Source organism: Carcharodon carcharias, chromosome 7, assembly GCF_017639515.1.
Source record: "Carcharodon carcharias isolate sCarCar2 chromosome 7, sCarCar2.pri, whole genome shotgun sequence".
NCBI classification, from domain to species: Eukaryota; Metazoa; Chordata; class Chondrichthyes; order Lamniformes; family Lamnidae; genus Carcharodon; species Carcharodon carcharias.
In genome coordinates, this window is record NC_054473.1 from 63,910,553 (window position 1) to 63,938,359 (window position 27,807).

The following is a 27,807-nucleotide window of genomic DNA, read 5'->3' on the forward strand; positions in this document are numbered from 1 at the left end:
TTTCCTTCTCTACCACGTAAAACTCCATTTCAAGGTGCTCAACCCAGCAGTGACAGTGAATTGAAATAATTTATTAATACATAAGAATTTAGTTCCAGTCTGTGATTTCTTTTCTATAATACATTATATTATAGACAAGACTAACATGGAACTGTCAATGCACTTGCAATAGATTTACAGCTCAGACCTATTGTGATAACATATTATTGTTTTGCATCCAAGATTTTATATATGTATTTCTTCCATGCCATTCTGATGAATAATACTTGAAACATTAATGTTTCCTTTCTCAGATACTGACTCACCTGCTGAGTTTTCCAGCATTTTCTATTTTTGTTCCAGCTTTTATTATTGTTTTGTACTTCCATTCCCCATTAGTTATATAGTATTTTTTGGTTTTTTTATATGTAATTTGGATTTATTTAAATGTATAAAAGATCTAAAGTGTTTAGGGACAAAAAACAAAACAAATCTCTTACTGAGTTACCATTTCTCTCTGCAGGACATCACTCTCCCAGCTCTGTCCTTTATAATACTGTTGAATAATGAATTTAATATACTTGGTATGTTGCTTTAATATCATAAGCTGCATTACCATTTTTCAGCACTCAGCTCATTCAGAAATACTGACATTTAAATCCACAAGGCAATTCAGATCTCATGAGAGAGACCTTCATAAAAACTAATTTTCACAATAATCTGTTTTATTATTCTGTACTGTTTATTCTCCATTCTTTTGTGATAATGAGTTCCTTTCTGACATAGGGTGTAAGTGTTCATGTCAGTTAGTAGAACGTCTCACCAGAGTCTGTGTTTTTGAAGTCTGTCACCACTTTTTCTTATTAAAGTATTTGCAATTTGATGATGGGCTGTTAAAATATCTTCTCAAAATGTAACTGGTTTAAAATCCACCACACTCCAGGGCTATTTTCAGTCAGAGCTAATATAGAGGTAACAATTGCATAGGCCTGACAGTACCATTCAATTGTTAGAGATCAAACAAAAATCAGAAATAAAAAAAATAGAAAATGCTGGTATTTCATAGCAGCACAGATAAAATATTAAACACTCTTTCTGGGATGCTGATTGATCTGCTGTGTATTTGTAGCCTTTTCTATTTTTATTATTGTGGAATATCACTGGTGTTAGGGCTTATGCATTCACTACACTGCTCTCAAAAATGCGAGCATCTCAAAGCTCTGGAACCATCAGACTTTATTTGTCAGAGAGAGAAAAAAAATCTGTTCAGTGACATAGATCACCCATAGTGTTTCACAATGGGAAGAGGGAGAAAGCAGAAGAAAAGTCAGTAACTGTTTATTATCTTCCTCCATCTTTTTCTAGCTTACTCCCCCGCCCTCTCCCCAAAAGAATTCAGTGCTTTCAAGTACAGGTGCCTCACTCAAGGGCCATTACTCATGTATGACCTTAGCAAGCATATGTGTGGGCAGGGTTTGCAACCACGCTACTGTCAAGCTCGATCCTGTTCTCATCCAACATCTATACTTGCACACTTTCAGCTGGGCTGCTGAATATTAATCGGGAGTAAGATCCCTGGCTAATTTTCTTTTCTCTATTACAGGGTTACTGAGACCTATCAGAAGGATTTTAAACTACAACATAGTTATTTTCAGTATCTGCTAATGATGACATTATCAAGCTATTTATTACATTGATCAAATGCATTTAAAAACAAAAAATATTTAATAAACACTGAGAAGCAATAAAAATGTATACAGTAATTAGATTCCCATTTAGCTTTGCACTGATGTTAACTGCTGTATATGGTATTGTAGTTGGTAAGGCACATAAAAACTGAAATAAATGTAGAAGGGATGGTTCTCATGTACTGATGTCAGAGGTTCACCATTCTTTGTTGATTTGCATGTGACTTGAAGACTGAGATGAGCTTTATTTATATTCAACTTACATAAAATTTAAAAGGCCAGAATTATGATCATAAATCATTGTTTGGTTATCAATAGCACTAACAGTTTTGTAAGAAGTTAACTTTTAAAGATAAATCTGCTCAATGTTGATCAAAAGTGGAACAGATATATTATACATTACGTCAGATTCTCAATTGATGTGTCCCAAATAAACAAACTGTCCCCTTCATGTTTCATGGTTGTCAGAGTGAACTTAATGGAAGACAGGGAATAAGAGCCATAGCTGTTAACAAAATCAGCATTTTATCGCATCATCATCAGGAAGATGACTGAATTACATTTTAACCTAAGAAGATATTAAACATAAGGTGGCTTTTCAGGTATTTTGAATTATTGAGCTGATAATGATGACTTTGAGGTAATGGATGGAGTGAAGATTGGAAAGAAGAACATACTGGACAGGCTGACTATGCTTATAGTGGCTTGAGTTCCAGATTGCTAAAGGGAATGAGGGTGGAGATAATGGAAGGGCTCACCACAATCTTCCCTAGCCACAGTAAGTGTGCCAGAGGATCGTAATGGCAAATGTAACACCCTTATTCAAGAAAGAGTGCAAGGACAGCCCTAGCAGCTACAGGCCAGTCAGTTTATCATCAGTGGTGGAGCGTATTTTAGAAACAATAATTCAAGAAAAAAAATTAGAGGCACTTGGAAAGGTTTGGAATAATTAAAGAGAGCCAGCACGATTTCTAAAACAGATTAAGCTTAACCAATCTAATTGATTTTTTTTCATGAAGCAACAGAGAAGGTTGATGAAAGGAATGTTTCATTAAGATCACCTCTCATTCTTCTAAACGTCAATGAAAATAAGCCCAACTGGTCAACTTTTCCTCATAAGACAAACGCTTTGTCCCAGGAGTTAGCCTAGTGAATCTTCTCTGAACTACTTCCAATGTAGATATATCCCTCATTAACTAATGAGGCCAAAATTGTACACAGTACTCACCAATGCCCTGTGCAGTTGTAGCAAGACTTCCCTACATTTATATTCCATCTCTTTGCAATAAAGACTGACATTCCATTTGCCTTCCTAATTATTTGCTGTATGTGCATGCTAACATTTTGTGACACCCAGATACCTTTGTACCGCAGCATTCGGCAGACCCTACCCATTTCTATTCTTCCTGCCAAAGTGAACAACCTCACATTTTCCCACATTATACTCCATCTGCCAACGCACTCCTGGTTGTTTTCCCACATACTACTCTCTGTGAAGCTGAGGTCATTCAAAACTCTGCTGTCATGCTCCTAACTCATACCATGTCCTGTTCGCCTAATACCCCTGTGCTCACTGATCTACAAGCAATGTCTTGATTTTAAAATTCTTATCCTTGTTTTCAAATCCCTCCATGCTCTTGCCTGTTCCTATCTCTGCAAACTCCTACAGTATGTGTACACTCGTCTAATTCTGGCCTCTTAAACATCCCCAATTTTAGTTACCATTGATGCCTTCAGTTACCTAGGCCCCAAGCTCTGGAGTACTCTTCCTACACCTCACCACCACTCTACCTCATTTTTCTCCTTGAAGACACCCCTTAAAACCTCTCTCTTTGACCAAACTTTTGTGGTTCAGTGTCATATTTTTTGTGATGCTTCCTTGAAGTGCCTTGGGACATTTCATTACCGCAAAACACAAGTAAGTCACCCCAGCATACAAGATGAGCAGGTTTTTCCAGCCCCCAAAATCACGTTTTTGCATACATTAGTCTCATAAGCCGATTCCTCCTTTTCAGCCATGACGAGCTATACTCACAATGGTAGTCAGCTCCATTTTGCACCCCACAAACGCATGGCTCCTTATAACTGATTATAAGGGATCAAGCAGACAATAGGGGCTATGTTGCAAAGATGCACAGCAAACACAGTGGCAGACAGTGGCATCATAGAGTAATGTCATTGGACGAGTAATCCTGAGGCTCAGGCTAACGCTGTGAGGGCACAGACTCATATTCCCCCATGGCAGCTGGCAGAATTTAAATGCAATTAATACATCTGGAATATAAAAGCTAGTCTCAGTCATGTTGACCATGACAGCATATTACTGATTGTTGTAAGAACCCATCTGGTTTACCAATGTCCTTTAGGGAAGGAAATCTGCCATCCTTACCTGGTCTGCCCTCCAGACCCACAGCAATGTGGTTGACTCTTAACTGCCCTCTGCAATGGCCTAGCAAGCCACTCAGTTCACCAGCAGTCAGTTTAACTTTGGTGGTGGGGAAGTTTCTAGAAACAATTATTTAGGATAGAATTAATAGCACGTGGAAAGACGTGGGTTGATAAGGAAGAGCCAGCATGGGTTTCTAAGGGGCAATTGTGTTTAACTAACTTGCTGGAGCTTTTTGAAGAGGTAACGGAGAGGGTCGACAAGGGTAATGTTGTTGATGTGTTGTACATGGACTTCCAAAAGGTATTTGATACAGTGCCACACAACAGACTTAGGAGAAAAGTTATAGCTCATGGAATAAAAGGGACAGTAGCAATGTGATTGGTTGAGTGCTAGGAAACAGCGAGTAATGGTTAATGGATATTTATTGAACTGGAGGAAGGTTTGTAGTGGAGTTCCCCAAGGATTGTCTTTGGGACCCTTGCTTTTCCTGATATATATTACTGATCTAGATCTTGGTGTGCAGGGGACAATTTCCAGGTTTGCGGATGATACAAAACTTGGAAGCATTGTAAACTGTGAGGATGTTAGTGTAAAACTTCAGAAGGACATAGACAAGTTGGTGGAGTGGGCAGATAGGTGGCAGATGAAGTTCAATGCAGAGAAGTGTGAGGTGATTCATTTTGGTAGGATGAACATGGAGAGACAATACAAAATAAGGGGTGCAACTCTAAAGGGTGTGCAGGGGTAGAGGTACCTAGGTATATATGCGCATATGTCATTAAAGGTGGCAGGACAGGTGGAGAGAACAGTTAATAAAGCATGCAGTATCCTAGCCTTTACTAATATTGGAGATTATGCCAAACTTGTATAGGACACTAGTTAGACCTCAGCTGGAGTACTGTGTACTGTTCTGGGCACCACACTTTAGGAAGGATGTGAACACATTGGAGAGAGTGTAGAAGAGGTTTACAAAAATGGTTCCAGGGATGAGAAATATCATGAAGATTGTTTGGAGAAGTTGGGACTGTTCTCCTTGGAGAGGCGAAGGCTAAGAGGAGACTTGATAGAGGTAGTCAAAATCATGAGTGGGTTAGGCAGCATAGATAGGGTGAAATTACTCCCCCTCATAAAAGGATCAAGATAAAACGGCAGAGATTTAAAGTAATTTCCAAAAGAAGCAAATGTGACATGAGAAAAAACTTTTTCACACAATGAATAGTTTGGGTTCGGAATGTACTGCCTGGAAGTGTGGTGGAGGCAGGTTCATTTGGGGCATTCAAGAAGGCATTAGATGATTATTTAAATAGAAACAACGTGCAGAGTTACGGAGAAAAGGCAGGAGAATGGCAATGAGTCATAATGCTCTTTTACAGACCCGGTGCAGACATGATGGGCTGAATGTCCTCTTTCTGCACTGTAACAATTCTACGAAATCCTGTGAATTAGGGATGAGAAACAAATGCTAGGCCTGAATTTTTTCTGCGCCAGGCGGACTCAGCGAGAGCAGGCAGGGAGATTGTGGAGCCAACCGCCGCCTGTGATCAGCTCCGCACAGCCATTTTACGCAGGCCGGCCAATTAAGGGGGCAGGAGGAAGAGTCGGGTCCAGTGCTCTTTCGCGCATGCATGTGAAAGAGCTCTTCAATCTTCCTGAGGCACGGACCTGCCTCAGGAAGATTGAAGTGTATTGAAAAAAATAATTAAATGCAATAAAAATTTAATGTCACAAGAGATGCGACACGTTTTTATTTTTCAAAACAAGTTTTTATTCTATTTGTAGAAGCTTTAGGAAACCTCATCCCGCTCGTGGATGAGATTTCCTAAAAAAGGTAAAGGCCACGTGGCCTTTTCTCCTGCTTGCCAACCGTTAGGTTGGACAGGCGGCGTAAATTTGGAATTAATTAGTACATTAATGGCCTTAATAGGCCTTTTAATTATCGGCGGGTGTGCAGCCGACTCCGGCATATGCCTGCCAAATGAAACATCATAAGATAGTGCGACGACATCTGGGCGCACACCCAACATCATCACAGGTCATTTTACGCGTTGGCGTGTCGGGTCCACCCCCACATGCCGACTGTAAAATCCTGGCCCTGGTCTTGCCAGTGACATCCACATCCCGTGAAAAAATAAAGGGAAAAAAATACATTGGAGTTTAAGGCATGCCCACTCTTTGCATTGGGTGTCAACAATTTATCAAAATGATGACCATCCGCACCCACGGTTCACTTTATACTCTGTGGTTTGTCTCATTTTTGGAGGCATTTTTTCAGACTTCAATGGTCGACCTATGTGCTGACACCAACAGTTTGTTAAAGATGCTATATAAATATAAGTTACTGCTGCGAGAAAAGAAGTCACTGGAAGTGGAGGATGATTCCATGATCTTTGATTTTTTTTTGTTCAGAGAGAATTCAATGACCAATGATCACAAGGACTTATTAATGAAAAGTTGGTAACTCAATTTTCGTGTGAAGAAAGCTTCATTTTGATCTCTCAGCATAGGCACAAAGGATGCTTAACTGCACTGTCTCTCATTTAGACACACAAGTCAGGTTGTGTTTCTGAAGCAAAAATAAAGCACCCCAAATCTGCTTTCCTCTCAAAATTTACCTCAGAAAAAGGTTCCAAAGTTCATGCTCCAACTTGTTTTGAAATCCTATGGGAAAACAAACCACTGCAGCCAAAGGAAAGGTGTTCTTTGATTTGTTGCAATAAGAGGGTCTTAAAGGTACAGGCTAAGTCATGGTGTACATGCTCAGACTGGCATCTTGGGAATTGCAAGCACATGGTCTTACCTTTCTTCAGCTGACTGAATGTTAGGTTCAGATAGAATATCAACTCCAATTCTAGGCTTTGTCATAGGTTATGGCCTCAGAGTATAAGTGTTAGATAAAGTACTCAAAGACAATTTTAAGTGTATCAGCTTCTGAGGCAGGAAGAATCAGACTTTCAAAAGGAGGGCAGGGACCAGTGGTTTTCTCAGTCTGAGCACACCAAAGGGAAATACTGCACAATGAAACGAAAGTCAGATATATCACCACAAAAAGGAAATAAACTGCAAACATAACAATTATGTCAACTTGTTAGAAGGTTTATCTCTAACCAGAGAAAGGGTTAGATCTATAGTCTCATCTGTGGGCTCAATGGTAGTACTTTAAAATCAGCTGGTAATGGTTGATGTCCCACTGCAGAGTCTTGAGTACATAATCTAAATTCATTGCACTTATGATTGATTGCTGCACTGTTGTTGATGCTGCCTTTGGCTAAGCCATTATACAGAGGCCCATGTTCTCCTGACTACATAGAAACTTACAGCACAGAAGAACATCTGCAGCTGTTTAAGAAGGCAGCTCACCACCACCTTCTCAACAGTAATTAGGGGGTGGGCAAAAAATGTTGGCCTAGCCAGTGATGCCCACATCCTGTGAATGAATAAAATAAAATCTTCCCTCTCGTGTTAGCATGAAAGATCTTATGGCACTATTCAAAAGAGTTTTTTCAGTGTCCTGGTCAACATGTTTCCCTCAGCCTATTTTATGAATAATAAGTTATCTGGTCATTTATCTTGCTGCTAGAGTATGGCAAAACATTGAACGGGTATCCCAGTCAATATTTATTCCTCAACCAAAATTGACTAACAAAAAAGATTACACAGATGAGCTGGTTATTATCTCATTGATGTTATGTGGGGCATTGTTGTGCACAAATTTGCTATAGTATATCCTTTACTATGAGAGTGACTACATTTCAGATGATTAGGAAATGGAGTTTGGGTCAGGGAATGGAGAGGTTGATTTCAGTCTTCCCAGTACTTATTTGACAGAAATTTCTGTACATCTACTGCTGGATGTTGGGTGAGCAGTTTGATCATTTGGAGATAGAATATCAACTCCAACTCTAGGCTTTGTCATAGGTTATGGCCTCAGAGTATAAGTGTTAGAGATTGAGCAAGGTGGTGGTGAAATAGAGCTTTTGAAGAGTCTTCACATGATGTCATTGACACGCAGCATGTAGGTAAGAAATGGGAGAAGTCAAGGACAGATCCTTACAGTACACTAGAGGTAGCAGTGTGAGAGCACGAAGAGAAGCCACTTCAGGGATTCTCTGGCTATGACTGTTCCTGGCACCTTCAAAGGGATGTAGCTGTACACCGCCTGCACCCTCTTTAAAATTGTACAATTCTGTACATACTTTCTCTCTTCATTCTTCCTACCAAAAAGTGTCACTTCACATTGTTTGCCTTAAATTGTATCTGCCATGCATCTGCCTATTTCGTCAAGCTGACCATGTTCTCCACATAGCACAAAATGACACCATGCAGCTCTCATGCCTAAAGAATTGTAAAGACCAATTGTGCTTAGTCCCACAACCCTCCTTTTTGACCATAACCTCAAGTTGCTCAACTTAACTGTCTGTCTAACTCCCTTTTAAAAAGTTCATATGGAATCAGCTTTCACTACCTTTCCAAATGGAGCACTTCAGATTCCAGCAACTCTGAGTGAAAAAGATTCTCACCTCCCCACTACATCCTTTTCCAATGATTTTAAATCCAATATATCTAGTAATAGGGCCACTTGCCAAAGGGGATAGTTTTCCCCTAGTTACTCCATGAAAAACCTCTTAAACCCCTCTCTTCCAAAGAGAACAGTCCTAACATTTCCAACTTCTCCTCATAACTGAAGCCCCTGATCCCTGGTAACATCCCGGTAAATCTCTTTTATATGCTTCCTCTTGTTTCTATCTCTTTTCTGAAGCGTGATAGCCAGAATTGTCCAAAATACCCCAGCTGAAGCCTAACCAGTGTTTTATAAGTTCTAGTATGATCTCTTTGCTTTTATATTTTATCCCTCTATTTCCAAACCAAAATAACATTTTTTTTTTTAACTACCGTATCAACTTACCCCATCACCTTTTAAGGATTTCTGTACTCAGACATCAAGATCTCTCTGGTCAACTGCACTGTCTTTCCATATTAGTCCTCCCAAAGTGCATCACTTCACTATCCTCTGAACTGAACAGAATCTGCCATGCTTCCGATCACTTAACCATCTTGTCTAGGTCACCCTGAAGTCAACAGCTACCTGTATCATGATCTACTACTTTGCCAAGTTTTATATCATCTCCAAAATTCATAATGCTGCTTCCCACACCCAAGTCTAGATAGTTTACAAAAATTGCAAAGAATAATGGATCCAAAGCTAACCCATAGGAAACAGCACTGCCAGTCTGAAAAGCATCCATCCACCAGCACCCTATACTTCCTGTCACTGAGCCAATTCAATATCCATTGCACCAGTTTTCCCCTAAATCCATGAGCTCCCATTTTAGGAAACCTCCTCTGTGGCACTTCATCTCATGCCTTACAGAAGTCCATATATACAAGTTCTATTTCACAATCTTTGATCAACCATTTCTGTTGCCACATCAAAATTACATTTCAATCAAGTTAGACTGCCATGATTCATCTTTAACAAATCCATACTGGCTCTCCTTTGTTAACCCGTGTCTTTTCAAATGAAAGTTTATTTTGATAATGATTTCCAACTACTTTCACACCATTGATGTTAGCCTGACTAACCTGTAGTTTCTGGTTTGTCCCTCTCAGCTTTCTTGAATAGTGGCACAACATTGACAAATGTTCAGTCCTCCAGCACTATTCCAGCATCCAATGAGGATTAAAAGATTGTGACCAATGCCTCTGCTATTTCTAACTGTGATTCTTTCTGCAATCAAGGATGCATTTCATTTGGACCAGGCGGGACTTTGAGTAATGCTAATCTTTTGAATAAGTCTTCTCCACCTATTATTATCCTATCCATAACTTGCCTTCCTTTTTTAGTCTAACCTTCACATCATCCCTTTCCTTTATGAGGATAGATGCAAATCTCATTTAATACCTCTGCCATGTCCTTTGCTTCTATATCAAGATTTCCCAATGAGTTTTTATAAGTCCAAACTAATACATATATAAAATGCTTTAGGGTTCAATTCAATGTTGCCTACTAATCTTTTCTTGTAACCTCTCTTTGTCTCTGGTATTAACTTTTTCAACTATTTTCATAATTTTCCTGGTTATTAACTAAAGCTTGCTCCTGACATTTATCATATGTCTGCTTTTTCTGTTTCATTTAAAATGTTACTTCCATTGTTATCCAGGATGAATTCCCTTAAAAGGATTATGCCTAGTTTGTACCTGAACTCTCCCTACTTTTCATACCCTCCATTGCTCTGTTGTTGCTTTAATCTGAAATTGCCTTTTCCAATCTGCTGTCCTAGGTCCTATCTTAAAATCACTGAAGTTAGCTCTTCCCCAGTTAAGCATTTTTACCTTTGATATTTTCTGGTCTCTTTCCCAAATGGAAACAAAATTATGCTCCAGTAACTGTTAGCAAGATGATCTCCGATTGCAGCACACTCCACTTGTCCTATTTAATTTTGCAAAACAAGGTCCAAAACTGCTTCCTTCCTTGTTGGCTGGAGAAATATTGGAGTTCATCCGGGGTGAAATTTGCAGAGTAGCATGTTGGGTCAGCCACCTGACATATTCCCAAGTCTGGGCAATCCTGCTGAGCAATGGAAGCAGCTACCCTGCTGGCAGCAGCAGGTAGTCAATTTGTGCCAAAGGGACGTTTGGGGAACCTGCTGGTGTCTTACCAGCGGCGGAATGGTCTCGCGCTTAGGCGAAGCCTGGCAGGTCCCTGACAGCAGCCTCCCAGCTACAGACTGGAGGCATGTGGCTGCATCTTTTATTTATCTGCCCGGTCCATTACACCACCCCCCACCCACCCACCCCCCAAGAGACACTTCTGCCTCGGGGCGACAGCTGTGGCCACAGGCCATCCTTTCTGAGGGATTTTTGTCACTTTTGGAGCCCTTCAAAAAGCTCGCAATAACATAACAGCCTCACTCTGTTCCTCAAATCAAGCCAAATAGACATGGTCTCAAACCACCTGCTAAATCCTTTCTATTCAGAACAATAACATCCTTGATTAATACTGCCACAATTCCCTTTTTCTTTCTTTATCAGGCTTGATAATCAGGAATATTGAGAACCCATTCGTGACCGTGTTTGAGCCATGTCTTTATTAATGCAACCGTTGGGCAGGACTTTTGGCTTGGCGGGCGGGTGCATGCCCAACATGCCCGAGCGTGAAATGATGCATGTTGACTTCGGCCAAGCGTGCCAACGTCAACGCGCACTCTCACGATAGTTCGGTCAGCGGGCACTTACCAGAGTCGGCAGCGCGCCTGCCAACAACTAAAAGGCCTGTTAAGGCCATTAAGTTAATGATTGTGCTGAACTTTTCACTGCCCTTTCAATGCGGGCAAGCAGCCTTTGCAATTTTAGGAAACCTCATCTATGGGCAGGCTAGAGTATTACATCCAGTTCTGGGTGCTGCATTTCAGCAAATAAAAATAAAATTAAAATTTTACACTTGAATTAAAAACATGTCCCTGCTCATGTGACAAAGCCACACATTTCTATTTTCTATATTAGTTTTTTTAAACAGCGTTTCATTTCCCTGAGAAAGCTCCGTACCTCAGGGAGATTGAAGTGCTCTTTTGTGCACATGCGCAAAGTTTGCACTAGGCCAACTTGCCCTCTCTCCCCACCCCAACCCCCCGCCTGCACAGACAGCACTCAGCACTGCCACACGCGTACCACGCTGGGTGGGCTAATTCGTGGTGTGGTGCTGATCGCAGGCGACAGTCGGCTTCCCGACCGACCCCGCCCAACCCATCGAGCACCCCCACCAAGGGCAAAATTCTGCTCCATGTAATAATCCCTTCTAGTAACACTACATTCTTTGACGTATGTACCATTTATTAGCTGCTTCATTGCTTTTGCTATTTTCCTTAATCAGAAAGGTCGCTGGGGCTGAATCTTCAGCTCGGCGAGCGGGGGTGGGGGCGGGGCACACAGGGTGAGGCGTAAAATAAAGCGTGGTGACGTCGGGTGTGCATCCTGACGTCACGGCGCATCATTCAGTCGAGTCGGCTGCGCGCCCGCCGACTGTCAAAGGCCTATGAAGGCCATTTAACTCTCAATTAAAATAAGTAATGGAGCTGCCCATCCAACCTTATGGTTGGTGGGCAGGCAAAGAGCCCAGGCAGCCTTCGCATTTTTCAAGGAACCTCATCCACGGGCAGGATGAGGTTTTGTGAATTATGTTAAATTTTGACAAAAATTTTATTGAAATTAATGCACATGTCCCAGCTTATGTGACAGTTTCACATGAGGGGACATGTCATAAAAATTTTCTCACCACTTTATTAAACTTTTTGGACTTAAAACTAACCTGGTGCTTCAGGGAGATTTCTGCGCTTTTCTGCACGCATGCACGAAAGAACGCCCTCCCGACTCAGGCAACCCCCACTTTGCCCGCACGGGGTGCGCGTCATGCTGGGCGGGCCTTAAGTGGCCTGCCCATATAAAATGGCAGCGCAGACCTGATCGGGGGTACCGATAAGGTCCACACCCACCTGTGCCCGCATGGGGACATTTCTAGTTTTACCTCCGGTAATTTCTCTCTGACATCTGATCTCATTTTTTGCTCCTCTTTTGCTCGACCTGATTTCCCCTTCCCCTATCAAATTAATTTAAACCCTCACCAACAATACAAGTCATCCATCCATCTTGTACAGGTGCTCTTTTGCCCAGAACCAGTCCCAATGCTCCAAGAATTGAAACACTCCCTCCTGGTCCAGTTATGCATTCATCTGCACTGTCTTTCAGTTTCTATAGTCACTTAACACATGGTACAGAGAGTGATCCTGAGATTACTAATTTTGAGATCCCATTTATTCATCACAGAATCAAAGAATCACAAAACGTTATCGCGCAAGAGGCCATTCAGCACATAGTGTCCGCACTGGCTCTCCAAATGAGCAATTCACCTAGTTCTAATCTCCCACCTTATTCCCTAAGCCTGCACATTCTTTCTTTTTAGGTAACTGTCTAATTCCCACCTGAATGCATCAATTGCACCTGCCCCCACCACACTCTCAGGCGATGCATTCCAAACCTTCATCACTCTCTGCATAAAAATGTTTTTCCTCATTTTGCTTTTGCTTTTTTTACCAATTACTTTAAATCTGTGGCCTGTCGTTCTTGATCGTTTCATGAGTAGAAACAGTTTCTCCCCATCTACTTTGTCTGGACCCCTCATTATTTTGAATACTCCCTATCAAATCTCTTCTCAGTCTTCGTTTCTCCAAGGAAACAGTCCTGCCCTCTCCAATCTGTCTTGCTAACTGAAGTTCCTCATCCCTGGAACCATTCTCATGAATCTTTTCTGTACTCTCGCCAATGAATTCACTTCCTTCCTAAAATGCAGCACCCAGAACTGGATGTAATATTCCAGCTGAGGCCAAACTAGTGTCTTAGATAAATTCAATATAACCTCCTTGCTCTTGTACCCTATGCCCCTACTTTCTTAACCACACTCTCAACTTGTCCTGCCCCCTTCAATGACCCCTATTTCCATTGGACCATGACCTCTGGCTGCCCACAGAATATCCTATATCCACTCGATGATATCCTTTATCCTGGCATCAGGGACATGACATACTATTTGTTAATCATATTTGTGGTTGCAAAATCATATGTCTGTGTCCCTAACTACTGAATCCCCTTTGAAGACTTCATATCTATTCTTTCTTTTTGCCCTGTGTGCAGTCAATCTCCCATGCTGTTAGACATTTGATTTTTACTGCATTCCTCTAAAGAGTAGTCATCCTCACTGGTATTCAAAGTTAAAAACCAATCAGTGAGTTCCACAGGCTTTGCTGAACTACTTGCATCTTCTTCCTGCCTTGTCTGGTGGGCACCCATTTCCTCACCTCCTGCACCTTCTGCCTCTGTGGGATGACCACATCCTGAAACATAGGGCAGAATTTTGCCCTTGATGGGTGGGCTTGGCAGGGGCGGTAGAGAAGCCGACTGCTGCCCGCGATCGGCACTGGACTGTGATTTCACATTGGCGGGCCAATTAAGGCCCACCTAGTGTGAAATGTGAGTGGCTGCACTCATCATTGCCTGTGCCGGGGGCGGGGAGAGGAGGGCAAGCAGGCCGAACGCGAACTTCGCACATGCGCACAAGTGATTGCTTCATAGGGCTGAATTTTGCCCCCCGTCGGGGGGAAGTTTATGGGCGGGCGCACACAGGCGCACTTCCGAATGGTGCCCCTGATCAGAGACGTGGCGCCATTTTACGTGGACGGGCCTTGCCTAGCGTGACATCTGCACAGAAGCACTATGCGCTTCCTGTACAGCAGGGGTGGGGAATCCCAAAATCGAGAGTCTGCTCTTTCGCACATGCACACGAAAGAGCGCACTCATCTCCCTGAGGCTAAATGCTGTCTCAGGGAGCTCGGCTCAAAATGTACAAAACCTAAAATTAGAAAAGTTAAATTTCCCTAACATGTCCCCTCATGTGATAATGTCACATGAGTTGGGACATGTCCATAATTGTCACAAAAACTTTATTTAAATTTTTTAAAGCCTACATGAAACCTCATCCCGCCGGTGGATGAGGTTTCATGTTTTTTCTAGTTTGCACCAGGGCTTCTGGCCTGCCCACCAACCTTAATGTTGGATGGGAAGTTTCATTAATTGCATAATTGACTGCCAATGGCCTCAATTGGCCACTGACCGGTTGGCAGACGTGTAGCTGATTTCGCTGCGCCCCCGCCTTCCTGAAAATTTAAATGGGGTGCAGTGACATCAGGAGTTCCCCCCGACATCACAGCACATCGTTTTATATGTTGGCAAGCGGGCCCCGCCCCCCCGCTCGACCTGCCTCAGGGAGATGAAGCACTGTTAAAAAAAAATAAAGAAATTAAAAATGTAATAAAACATGTCCCCTCATTTGACTCTGTCACATGAGCAGGGACATATTATTAATTCAATTGTATTTGCTTTTGGAAACCTTAGTCCGCCGATGGATGAGGTTTCCAAAAAAAATTCAAAGGCCGCTTGGCAAAAAATTTAGCAATTGATTACTTAATGGCTTTAACAGGTCTTTTAATTGTTGGCGGGTACACTGCCGACTTCAGCACCCGCCCGCCGACTGAACTATCGCGTGGCTGTGGGTTGACGTCAGTGTGCTCGGCCGACATCAACACGCATCAGTTCACACTCAAGTGGGTCCTGCGCAAGCCCGCACGCCAAGCGAAAATTTCTGCCCATAGGGTTGAGGAAACTCTGACTCCAGGATGCCCTACAGTGGCTCCAGTCACTCTTCAAGCTTGGAAATTCAAAGTTTTAACTCGAGCAACAAACAGCACTTCCTGCGCACATGGTTATCCAGGATGTATGAATTCTCATGTAGAACCTGATGCATGCATGCATTGGATTCCAGCTGGCCTGCAAAGGTAGGCAATCCACAAACTCTAAATCACCAGGGCCCTGACCACTAAAACACTTGACACTGAATTCAAAAAATCTACGAAACTGACATCTGCGACATTGACCTATGAAGCTCTAAGAAACTCAGGTCCAAAAGACTGAGATACTAAAAGAATAAACAGTGCACTAAAGACACTGGAAATTATGTCAATCTAAAAGATAACGTAAACTAACATCAAACGAATTTCAACAGTGAAAAAAACAAATAGTTTAAAAAAAACTAACACTTCCCTGTGACTCACCAATCCATTCACTTCATGGCAATGATGTCACTTTCAAATTTCTTTCTCAGCTTTCCACCATCATCTTGTAATCTGACTCGGACTTTGTTTCACCTCACATTTTCTCTCATTGACTCTCTGCTGCTGGTTCTCCCAATTCTATTTGTTGTCCTCTCACACTATTTTCCTTCAGGCTTGTGCTTACAGTTTTACTGACTCTGGCACTAGTTCTCCTGTTTCTATCTGTTTTCCTGTCACACTGTTTCCTTCAGACTGGCTCTCTCCACCTCACTATTTACAGCATTTCCAATGTTTATTATGAAATTAAATCCAAGTCCAGTTCATTAATATCTAATGATATTAATATCTATTAGATATTAGGTCAGTCTTAATACTGAGCCCTGGAGACACAAATGCAAACTTTCCTCCACTTCACCACTACTCTTGTTTTCTGTCTCGGTCAATTTGGTAACCATTCTGTCACTGTCCCATTAATCCCATGAACTTCAATATTAGAAGGCATTGAGAGGAAATGCATTGCTTTGTCTTAGCATTGAGATCCTTCCTCTATCATCAAACATGCATCAGTTCAGCAGCACTGCTATCATTTCAAGGCTGCATGGAGTACATAGCCCATTTGAATCAGTGAGCTATGTTATCAGAATGAATGACATCCCAGTTGTGATGTTCCAGTAATTAAGCTGCTTGTGTATTAACTCTACAACAGTCCATAAGGACTTCACACAGCTATATTGGCAAGAAAGTCAGTTCGAGGTATGCCAGATAATCTGCTACTTGGTACCTTTACTAGTTCCATAAATGTATTTTAAATTTCTTCAGTATTTGAATCCTTGTTCAGGAAGGGCTGACTGCAAATAAACTGAGCTTAATACTACGATTTACCCTGATGATAATGCTAGCAAAAATTGTTTTTGATGGGTTTTTTTGGCACAGAACTCCAGGAACCATCCTAAGGTTTTTGTTCTGTCCAATGCTGTAGGTGACAACTCATGCTTGAGCTAACCAAATGAAATCTCAAGAGCCATCAAGATCCCTTTTGCATTTGAAGTGCAGTTCTTTGAATGCTTTATCTTTCCTGCCCACACACATACTTCCAACTGAGAGTTGCAGAATAATAAAGGAACACACAGCCTCCATTTCATTCTAACCCAACTAATCTCTCTATTTTCAGTTAGTGGAAATGTATTAACCATTCCTTGCTGTCATCAGCTGTGTTTCAAGATGAGGATACTAATTTTGGATTTCACTTTTCTGAAATACACCTAAATGATGAAAATTTTCAGGGGGAAATATACTTTATGCATTTCTTAAACAGCCCAACTTCCCTCAGCAATGTTAATTAAGCAGATTTCTCAAACATTGTCAAACAGCCTTGATGTTTTCAGCTTGCTTGCAGGAACTGCTTGGAAGGATAGTATTTTATTTGCTAAATTGCCTCAAAATTGGTTCTTACTTTGGGGATGGGCATGAAATGTTTAACGTTATTTGGTGCATATTCATGAAATTTAATGTTAAGCAGAAGAATTATGTACGCATCTACAGCATACAAACAAGCCTTTCGTCCCAACAAAACAATACATATGATAATTCTCCATGTGAGTCTCCACCCACACCTCTTCATCTAATTCAATTAACATAACCTTCTTTTCCTTTCTCCCTCATATGCTAATCTAGCTTCCCCTTAAAATGAATCTGTGCTATTCGCCTCATCTATTCCTTCTGGGAGTGAGTTCCACTTTCTTAATAACCCTTGGATTAAGAAATTTCACCTGAAATCAATGTTTATGGGCCCCAGATTGGAGTCTCCCACAAGTGGAAACATCTTTCTACATCCTACAGTGTACCTTATCAAACCCCTTTATAATTTTGAAGATCACAGGGTGAGATAGGCAGGGTGAGCGAGAACTGCTGAAATCTCTGTTCCCTTCCCAACTTCCATAATCAGTAGGCTTTTGAGAGATGTGTGTGTGTCCCTGTGTATTATACAAGTAGTAGTAAGTGTTCTGTGGGTTTAAATAAAGAAAAAGGATTGTTTATTTATGCGCTCAAGCAGAAATCTACCACTACGACACCCACTCATACACACAACACAGTCATGCAAACTACAGCTGAAGAAAATAACGCACTTTTACAGGTTATAAGCAAAAGGAATAGTTCATCATTCACTTGATTGCCTTGTTCTGGAAAACATTACAGGCCTGGTGAAGAAGATGTCTTCACTACTTAAAGGTAGTTTAGGAGAATTCAACAGACAAAGTCATATATCACAGTTGTTTTCAGGTTTACCTCAAAGAAATTGACTTTCTGCAGGTCACAAGCTAGTTGCTTTTAGTCTCCATACAAGGTGGTTAGTATGCTGTATTGGTAGACTCAAAAAAGGAACAGGCTTGGAGACATTACAATGTTACATCCACCTGTTCTTTAAGGCATAGGTGTTACTGTCTTTTCTGCTGCTACCATGTCTTATTTTCTGCAGTCAGCATTTAAAGATTAAAAAGGAGACTTACATGGCTGCCCTACCATGTGACTTCTCAGTTCCTTTTCCAAAGATGGTGGTGGCTTTAGGTTGATTATCCATATCCTGATTTACTGTTTTAAGACAGTCATCCTTGAGGGGGTTGAGACAATCACCTTTGTTTATTGAAAAAAAAAATGCAATTCAGGAATGTCTTCTGATACTCTCACAAATGCATGTAATTGATACCTTTTCATCTAGGATGTCTTCCTTTGGCCTGAATTTTTGCCACGATGGAGACCCTCTCCAGGAAATGGCTGAAAATTCTAGTTCCTGCTCCCAAACCCGAAATTTCCCATCTTTGCAGGGTGGTACTGGAATTTGGCTAAGGTTTACACATGTGTGATTCGCTAAGGCAGCTGGCCATGTAAATCACCAGCTGCCTCCACTGAAGTGGGATTTTCGAAGAACAGGAGTGTGGAGTGTGCAGATTAGAACAGGTAAGGGGAGGTCTGAGCTCGGTGGATTCTTATGGACAGCCAGGGTATCCCTTTGGAGAGGTAATGTACTCCTTCGGATAGTGTCCAGGAACACCTTTGAGACAGAAGACACCCTTTGAGGGAAGTAAAGCACCCTTTGGGATTGTTAAAGTGAATATGATTGTGCACATTTTCTGCACAAACTCATTGGAACAGTCCAAAACATGTCTGGCTGTCCAGGCACTGTTAAGGAATAGTCCAGCTGTTAAGGAAATGTTAAGGAGCTGTCCAGCTGTCAAAGCTATATAGGAAGTGTCAAAGCTGTCAAATCTGCCAAATTAATCAAAGCTTTCCAGGAAACATCGAAGCTGTCAAGGAACTGTCCAAAGGCACTAGGTGAGTTGGCATGTAGGGGAGTAAGGGCAAAGGGTGGTGAGCGGTTGCATGGGTTGGAATGAGTTGTCTTTAAGTTGGTATAGCTGTATGAGGGGCCATGAGGGTTGGGTAGAGGGTAAATAAATTGGCATAGGGGTCTGGAGGCTATGAGGTGCATGGATGAAATGGGTTGGCAAAGGTTGGCACAGATGAGCCCCCCCAACCACTGAATCCCAACTGCGGGCAGATATTTTTAAAGGTCAGGTTCAGCAAACCCAACCCAGGGAGTAAAATCTGGGCCTTTGTCTCTCTTAGACAGTGATTCAGTTTTTGAAGGGGCAGGTTGTCTGACCATCAGCGGCCATTTGCAGCACTTTGTTCACTTTTTAACAAAAATGTCAATTTCAAAGAGTCCACACTGAATAAAGTTCATTTCTCGAAAGTGAGGAATATGATATGTCTTTGCTAGGCATAGCAACTGTTCAGCTGCCCTTCAATTTTCTCTTTGTGAGAGAAACGATCAGGAAAGGCTGAAAGTGTACATTCTCAGGTCTGGTACCATCCTTGTGACTCTTTTTTGCACACTGGCATCCATATCATTTTTATAATAAAGAGATGAAAGTTTAATTTAAAAACAAGTTTGGTATTATGTCTTGCTTAACAATAACTTTATTTTAAATGAACGTAATTGACTGAGGAAGACTTTGGGACATTATGAGGTTGAAAAAGGCAAGTCTTTTTTCCCCCAGTCCCACGTAATTATGAACCAAATCAAAGTGCGATATCTGGTGGGGTAATCTCACTCCATTTGGACTTGTTTGGGCCAATGCTCCCTCTTGGCTTCAGGGTGGTGTAGCAACCCAAAAATCTACACTTAGGCCATGCACAAGTCATCCCTTTTAAATTACTGTGCAAGTGCAGCCACACAAAAAAATTAAAGGATCAATGCTCTCCAAAAAAATGGGAAAATGGCTTGATGCTGCAATAATTTTTAAAAATTTCTGTTTCTTAATTTTTAACAACAATCATAATGAGTAACAGTACAAAAATAGTTTACATTGCAGCAATAATTTAATACACTTACATTTGAAAGAGAAAGAAAAGGAAAAGAGAAATAGGAGTAAGAAGGTAAGAAAAAATTCCCCCTCCATTCCCCCCAAGAAATTAAATAATAAGAAAATCAACAACAATCATACAAGCTAATTAGGGCCAGTGATATGAAAGTAGAGACCTATAGTTCATCAAAATAATCTAAGAAAGATTGCCAAGTTACATAAAATCCATCCAATGGAACCTCTTATAGTGTACTTTATTTTCTCAAGTTTAAGGTTTTGCATAAGATCATGTATCAAATTAGTAAAAGAAAGTGAGGCAGACTGTTTCCAATTTAATAGCATTATACGTCTAGCCAATAATGCTGAAAAGGGGAATGCATCAGTCTGAATTTTTGTAAGAAGGATGCCATTTGGTTCCACTCCAAAGAGTGCTGTAATAGGAGAAGGTTCAATGTTGCTACTGAAAATATGTGAGAGTGATGTAAACATTTTAATCCAAACCAAAGCCAATTTAGTACACCACATGTACATATGAATTAGAGGGGCTGGGGCAGTATGACATTTATCACAGGTTGGATTAAAGTTTGAATAAATCTTAGATAATTTCACTTTGGATAGATGGATATGTTGTAAGATTTCAAATTGTAGCAACCCATATCTTGCACATACAGATGATGAATGTACATGAGACAGCTATCTTCTGATAAGTCTGAGTCAAAATCTGAGAAAGCAAAGAACTGTGTAGTGAAAAAATTAGAGAACACAATTTGGAAATGAACTCCCTAACAAAAGGATTTAGCTCAACTATAATATCTATTGGTGATTTAGGGGGTGATAAAGGAAACTGAACAATCTTTTTTGTGCACAAAATTTCTGATTTGTAAGTAGCGAAATAAGTGTGTGCAAGACAGATCATATTTCCGAGACAGTCAAAAGAAGGAAAAATATTATCAATGTATAAGTTAGCAAGGGTTTTGCCGCCTCTCACATGCCAGACTTGAAAGGCAGAATTGTTTAATGAAGGCGGAAATAAATGATTTGCATCAATAGGTCTGCATAAAGAGAGAGACTATAGCCCAAAGTGTGTTCTGAACTGGGTCCAAATCTTAAGGGAAGAATTTTCCCATCGGCAAACGGGATGCTTGCCGACGTGCGGTGACGTTGGGCAGGCATCCCGACATCACCATGCGTCATTTAGATTGTCAATTCGCGGGCATAAAGCCACGTCAGCTGTGCACATGCTGAACTGTCAAAGACATATTAAGGCCATTAACAAAGTCATTAAAGCTGTTAAGAATGCTGCCCGTCCAACCTTAAGGTTGGCGGGCAGGCAAAGAGCCCAGGCGGCCTTCGCATTTTTCATGAACGGGCAGGATGAGGTTTCATGAAGGGCTCATTAATTAAATAAAAAAATTTCAAAAAAATTAATGGACATGTCCCAGCTCATGTGACAGTTTCACATGAGGGTGCATGTCCTTGAATATTTTTTTCACCTTTATTAAATTTTTCAAGATTTAAATTAATCTCCCTGAGGCACCTCCATGCTTCAGGGAGATTTCTGCGCTCTTTTGCGCACATGAGCGAAAGAGCGCAGGCCCTGACTCAGGGAATTCCCCCCGCCCACACAGGGAGCGCACAGCGCCTTAATTGGCCCACCCATGTAAAATGGCAGCGCGCAGCCGATCGGGTTTGCGCTCGCTCCTGCCCGCCCCTGCACAACCCCCCCCCCACCCCGGTGGGGGAAAATTCAGCCCTATGTGACTGTCTAATGATATGGTTTGAGGAAAAATGACTGCTTGAGAAAGGAATGGAAGAGCACAACAGAGCAGGCAGAGGTGTGTATTGACAGGAGGCTGCCTCCAATTACACCCATACTAAACTAGCCAAGTTCAAATGAAGCCAAAACAAAATATTCTGATATTAGCAGCCCAATAATAAAACTGAAAATTGGCAGTGCCAAACTACTTAAATACTTGGGTCTTTGTAGAAAAACTTTACAAATTCTGGATGTTTTCTTATTCCAAATAAAGGAAGAAATTAATTGGAAATTGCGACAAAAAATGATTGGGGATAAAAATGGACTGCATTGAAATAAGTCTAGAAATTTTGGCAAAATATTCATCTTTAGGGAACTTATATGACCAACTAAAGAAAGGGGTAAGCTAGACCCAACAAAGGGTCAAAGTTGAGCTTAGAAAGGTCTCCAAGGGATCATATAAATAAAATGCCTAAATATTTAAAACAGTTTACTGAGACCTTGAAGGGAAGGAAAGAAAGAAGATATCTCTTTGCAATAGAGTTAATGGGAAAAATTTCACTCTTTAGCAAATTCATTTTAAAACCTGAAATATGACCAAATTGTTCAAGAGTAAAGGAAATATGTGGGAGAGTTGAGGTCAGATCAGAAATGTAAAGAAGCAGATCATCATCATTTGGGAGAGTTTCTGCTCGACCCTACCATTTAACACCCATATATCTCCATAACACTGTATACCTCCAGAGGTCCACAGTGAAATTGCCCGGGACTCAACAGCAATAACAAAAGTAGGGGGGAAAGGGGACAGCCCTGTCTCGTACCTCGATGGAGGTCAAAGAGTTTAGAGTGGATATTTTTTGTACGTGCTGAAGTAACTGGGGAGCAATACAATAGTTTTATCCATTTTATAAAAAGAGTTCCAATTCCAAATTTTTGAAGAGTGAAGAAAAGGTAGTCCCATTCACTGTATCAAAAGCCTTTTCTGCATCTATAGTTATAAGAACCTCAGGGAGAGGAGTAGTTGAGTGTGTATAAATAATATTGAAAAGATGCCTTAAATTAGAGAAGGATTGCCTGCCCTGTGTAAAACCTGTCTGGTCAGGAGTGGTAATAGATGGAAGGACAGGTTCAACACGGTGGGCTAAGGCTTTAGCTAATATCTTGATATCCACATTTAAAAGAGAAGGTATGAACTGCAATGCAGAGGATTCTTATCCCTCTTTGAAAGAATAGACAAAGATGCCTCGCGCAGCATTGGCAGGAGCGTTTTTGAGAGAGAGCATTCCGAAAACAGAGAATAATCATGGAGAAAGTTGTGATGAGATTTTTTTAAATAAAATTCTATTGGAAATCCATCAGACCTTGGTGCCTTATTACTTTGCATGGAGAGTTAATTGCCTTTAGTATTTCATCTTGGGAAAGGGGTACTTCTAACGCATTCATAGAATCAGACGTTAGAGATGGGATGTCAATATTATCAAAACAAATTGTGAAATAAACCAGGATCTGAAAAGGAGTCTGAAGTATAGAGGGTGGAATAAAAAGTTTGAATTGATCATTGATCGCCTGATGGTGGATGGTGGTTGATCCTGTTGGAATGGTGGTAAGTAATAAGTTGAGAGGGAGCAGACTGGCGAAGCTGGTGAGCCAGGAGCCTACCGGTTCGTTCACCATGCTCATAAAATGTATCACGTGATGCAAGTATAAGCTTTTCTGTTTGTTTAGTAGAAAGAAGATCAAATTTAGTCTGTAGATCCAGAAGAGCCAAATGCTGTTTGTATAATACTGGGGTAGGTACAATAACATACTGCTGGTCCACTAAGAGAATTTGGTCAGTCAGTCAATTGGGACAATTTTGAGGTATTGCGTTTGTTAAGTTCAGCAGTGTATGAAATTATTTGTCAATGTAATTAAGCCTTCACACACTCCCAGACAGTAGCAAAGGACATATCTGGAGTAGTGTTAAGCTCTTTAAAAGTATTGATTTGCGAGGAATTGAATTAAGTAAAATCCGGGTCCATCAAGATGCCGTGGTGGACAAGAAACAGGTTGGTCATGGAATTGTATTGCTAAAACTAAGGGAGCATGATCAGCAACCACAAAACTATTATACGTGCAAGATTGAATTAACATGAGCAGCCTCTCATCAAGGAAAAAATAGTCAATACACGAGTAGGTGTGGTGAACAGAAGAGAAAAAGGAAAATTGTCTTGCTGATGGTTATTGAAAACACCATAAATCTACCAATCCATGTGTATCCAGAAAAGACCCGATGACTGAGGCTGAATTTGAAATTGGATCAGATTTTGCGGATGAGCAATCGAAATTTGGATTAAGAGCACAGTTAAAGTTTCCTCCAAGAAGTAAGTGATATGACTCTAAATCAGGGGCAGAATTGTGCTCCCTGTGTGGGCAGGGGAGTGGGAATTCCCTGAGCTGGGCGTGTGCTCTTTCACGCATGTGCATGAAAGAGCGCACTCATCTTCCTGCGGCTGAGTGCTGCCTCAGGGAGATCTGCTCCTGTGTGAAAAAAGTTTAAAAACAGAACAGATAAATTCCCCTGACATGTCCCCTCATGTGACACTGTTACATGAGCTGGGACATGTCCATCACCGTCATTAACACTTTTATTAAAAATTTTAAAACCTGCATGAAACCTCATCCTGCCCATGGATGAGGTTTCATGCTTTTTCTGAAGCCCGCCAGGGAGGCAGGTCCATTAATTACTTTAACTCAATGTCCTCAATTGGCCATTGACAGGTTGGTGGGTGCACAGCTGATTCTGAAAATTGAAATGAGGCAGGGTGAAGTTGGGTGTTCTGCCGAACGTCATCCCACGTCAGCGAGCGAGCCCCGCCCCCCCACCCGCAAAATCCTGGCCCAGGTAAGGAAAATACGAAGTTTGAAATGAAATGGTGATTATCCCAGTTGGGTGGATATACATTAGCTAGGATCAATGGACAGTTAAAGAGTCTGCCTTATACTAGAACATAGCGGCCATTAGGGTCAGCTATAACTGGAGGTGAACAAAGGGAATGCCTTTATGCATTAGAATTGCCGCACCTCTCACTTTACTATGAAAATTAGAATGTAACATCTGCCCAACCCAACCCTTCCGCATCCCAAAGTGGTCAGCTGTACGTAAGTGAGTTTCCTGCAGGAAGACACTTTCAAATTAAGTAAATGAGGGAGAATTTTATCCCTTTTAACTGGGTGAATTAGACCTTTCACATTCCAGGTGATAAAATGGATTGGAAACCACCCTGTGAGGCAGATGTTATGATAATGAAAACGTATCAAAGCAGATGATCCCCATAGGTTAACCATTGCATATAAAAGATTAAATATTTTTGAACCAGAGCTCATGCACCTGAAGAATGTTAAAAACTGACAAAAAGGAAATTATGTATATTTGGAAAAAACAAGATAAAGACAAAAAAGAAGAGAAGAGAAAAACAGAAAAAGGGGAAGAAGGAAAGAAAAGCTTACATCACCTCTCCAAACAAGGTGAATGCTACCCCTCATAGCTAATGTACTATTTACTTACCAGTGTGTGTTTTGAAAAGAGAGCCCACATTAAAGCAATATACAATACTTCTGTTTGGGATATTTGAAAGCTCAGCATATGCTAATTAAGGTGCAGAACGTGTCCAGAAGCAACAGTTTTGTAATACAGTACTCAACAAGAGAGGGAGAATATCAAGAAAGGCTCAACTCTCAAAGAATTCAACTGCACATGTGGTGGGTTTATGTAAAACTTCCCACAATTAGTGGAATTTGGACCATAAGATACAAAGAGATTGGTAAAACCAACAAAAGCTATTGTGTTACAGAATCATAATGCATAGTTACCTAATCAAGCATTGAGTACCATTTTGTTCTGGGTGAAGTCACGATACGATTATTAAGAGAAGGTACAATTGTGTCCTTGAAAAAGGCTGAAGCTTCTTGCAGATTGTTGAAAATTTTATTCACTCCGTTGAAAGTTACACGCAGGCAAGCAGGGTGGAGAAAGCCATTTTTAATTCCGGCTTCATGAAGTTGGGCTTTAACAGATTTGGATTCTCCACAGCCCCGAGCTAGGTCCACGCTGAGGTCAGGGTAGATGAAAATCTTGCTTCCAATGAAGTTTAGTTGATCCTTTTCTCTAGACAGATGCATAATTTGCTCTTCACTCTATAGTGATGCAGTCTTAGTATTAACGGCCTTGGGGGCTCACTATGCTGCGGCAGCAATGCCAAAGAGTGATGGGCTTGATCGACTACCAGCGGTGAAACTCGCCTTGCTGAAAACCTCCACAAGAAGTGCTTTGATAAAAGTTGTAGGGTTTCCATGTTCCGCACCCTCGGGCACCGCGAGAATCCTTAAATTGTGTCTTTGATTGTGATTCTCCAGGTCATCCACCTTCGTCAACAAGTTAGTATTTTGGGCTTCCAACTGGGTGTAGCGGGTCTCAAGAGGCATAATTCTGTCGCTCGAGTCAACAGCTGATTGTTCAACATCCTGCAGCCTTTTATTGAAGGAGGTGACAGAGGCTTTTAAAGTAGCAACAAGAGCTTGTAAAATAGCAACAGAGGAATAGCAGTTCTGAATGGAGTCCAGCAAATTCAGCGAGAATTGCGCTCTGTAAGTCAGCAAGTGTGCTGACAGAATTAAATTCAGCGAGGGAGACCGCCATTTGTTACCAGCTTCAGTATTGGACACTGTAGTCGATAAAGCACCAGGCCCAGTTTCATTCTGATTGCTTTTGCCTCTGTGTTTGGACATTTTGAATGTGTCAGAATCAACCCCAAACACTGACAGTCAAAAAGCTGAACCTTTTAACCCAGTATCAGTCATTTTTATGAGGATAAATTACAGAATTCGTGGGAGCTATTTTTGGCCACGTCTTACTCCATTCCCACCACAAGAACTCCCCTTGATACTGTGTTGAATTTAAGTTCAGTGTCAAAATTTGTTTACACAATTTTCAGGGTTTTTAAAAAAATTATCTTGCCACAATTTGAAGAGAAGTTTCTGACCACTTTCTAAACATTCAAATTTTTAACGGAGACTCTGAGCCAAATTTTCACCATCAGAACCAGACGCTCGAGTCAGGAAATTTCCTGACTCAGCACACTCGCCCCAGGAAAATGTGCCCCTAATAGCACGATTTTTGCTCTGGGGGTAAGGGGAGTCAGGCCCGCCACCTCCAGATGCAGATCAGAAGTGGCCACAAAGGCTGCGGAGTGGTGAAGCAGGCTGTTTAAAAGGCCCACTTCAGCTCCCTAACCCTAATCCTAACTCATGGCTGCCCACCCACCCCAATGGCCCCTCACAACTGCCAAGTCTCATTGTGCATTCTTGGCGAAGAGCCCAGACATCCATTAGATTGTTGAAGCAGCTGTACCCCATGGAAAATATCTCAATTGACAGATACTGCTCTCTGATCTCTTCTGTTGACTTTACAATGTTTATTTGTACAAGATAAAGAGGTTTCAAGTGCTTTCAGTTTCTGCTATTGTTGCTTTAAAGGGCCTGGATAATTAACACATTTATTGGGGTGTAGTAGAGCCAATTTTTAATAATGAAGGATGTTTTTTGAAAGGTTTGTTAACATACTATTGTCACTAAATGGTTCATTGGTTTTATATGGACTGTATAGTGGGTGAATGGGCATGGAAGTGCCATAACTTGGTATTTTTGGGCCATGGGGCGGGGGGGGGTGTTGTTGAGGGGTTTAGTTTGTTATGGAGGGTATGAGGAGCTGTGGGAGTGGATAGGGGAGCCTACCTTGGCATGGGGGACATGGGCAAGACCTTTCAAGCTTACCTTTCAAATGGTTTTCCATCCAAACTCTGGTTGATGACAGCTCTGACAGGCTGTGGACCATGGTTCCTTTAAAAGCTGGCTTAATTGCATGAAAATTGCTGATGACTAGGACAAACCTATCCCTGGAATAGGAGCAGCCAAGTCAAAAGTGCAGGGTGCGATCTTG

General features: G+C 41.3%; 1 protein-coding gene across 9 annotated transcripts in view; it reads right to left on the bottom strand.

Moving 5' to 3' along the window:
- chl1b (cell adhesion molecule L1-like b) overlaps positions 1 to 27,807 on the bottom strand; it is a 727,052-nt gene that overhangs the window by 524,757 nt on the left and 174,488 nt on the right. For 8 of the 9 annotated variants that reach the window (XM_041191221.1, XM_041191227.1, XM_041191223.1 and 5 more), the window contains exon 2: positions 18,218 to 18,341. The exons of the other annotated variant lie outside the window; for it this stretch is intronic. The gene's annotated coding sequence lies outside the window, so the exon portion shown is untranslated. The remainder of the gene's footprint in view (positions 1 to 18,217; positions 18,342 to 27,807) is intronic. 9 annotated transcript variants of the gene reach the window in all.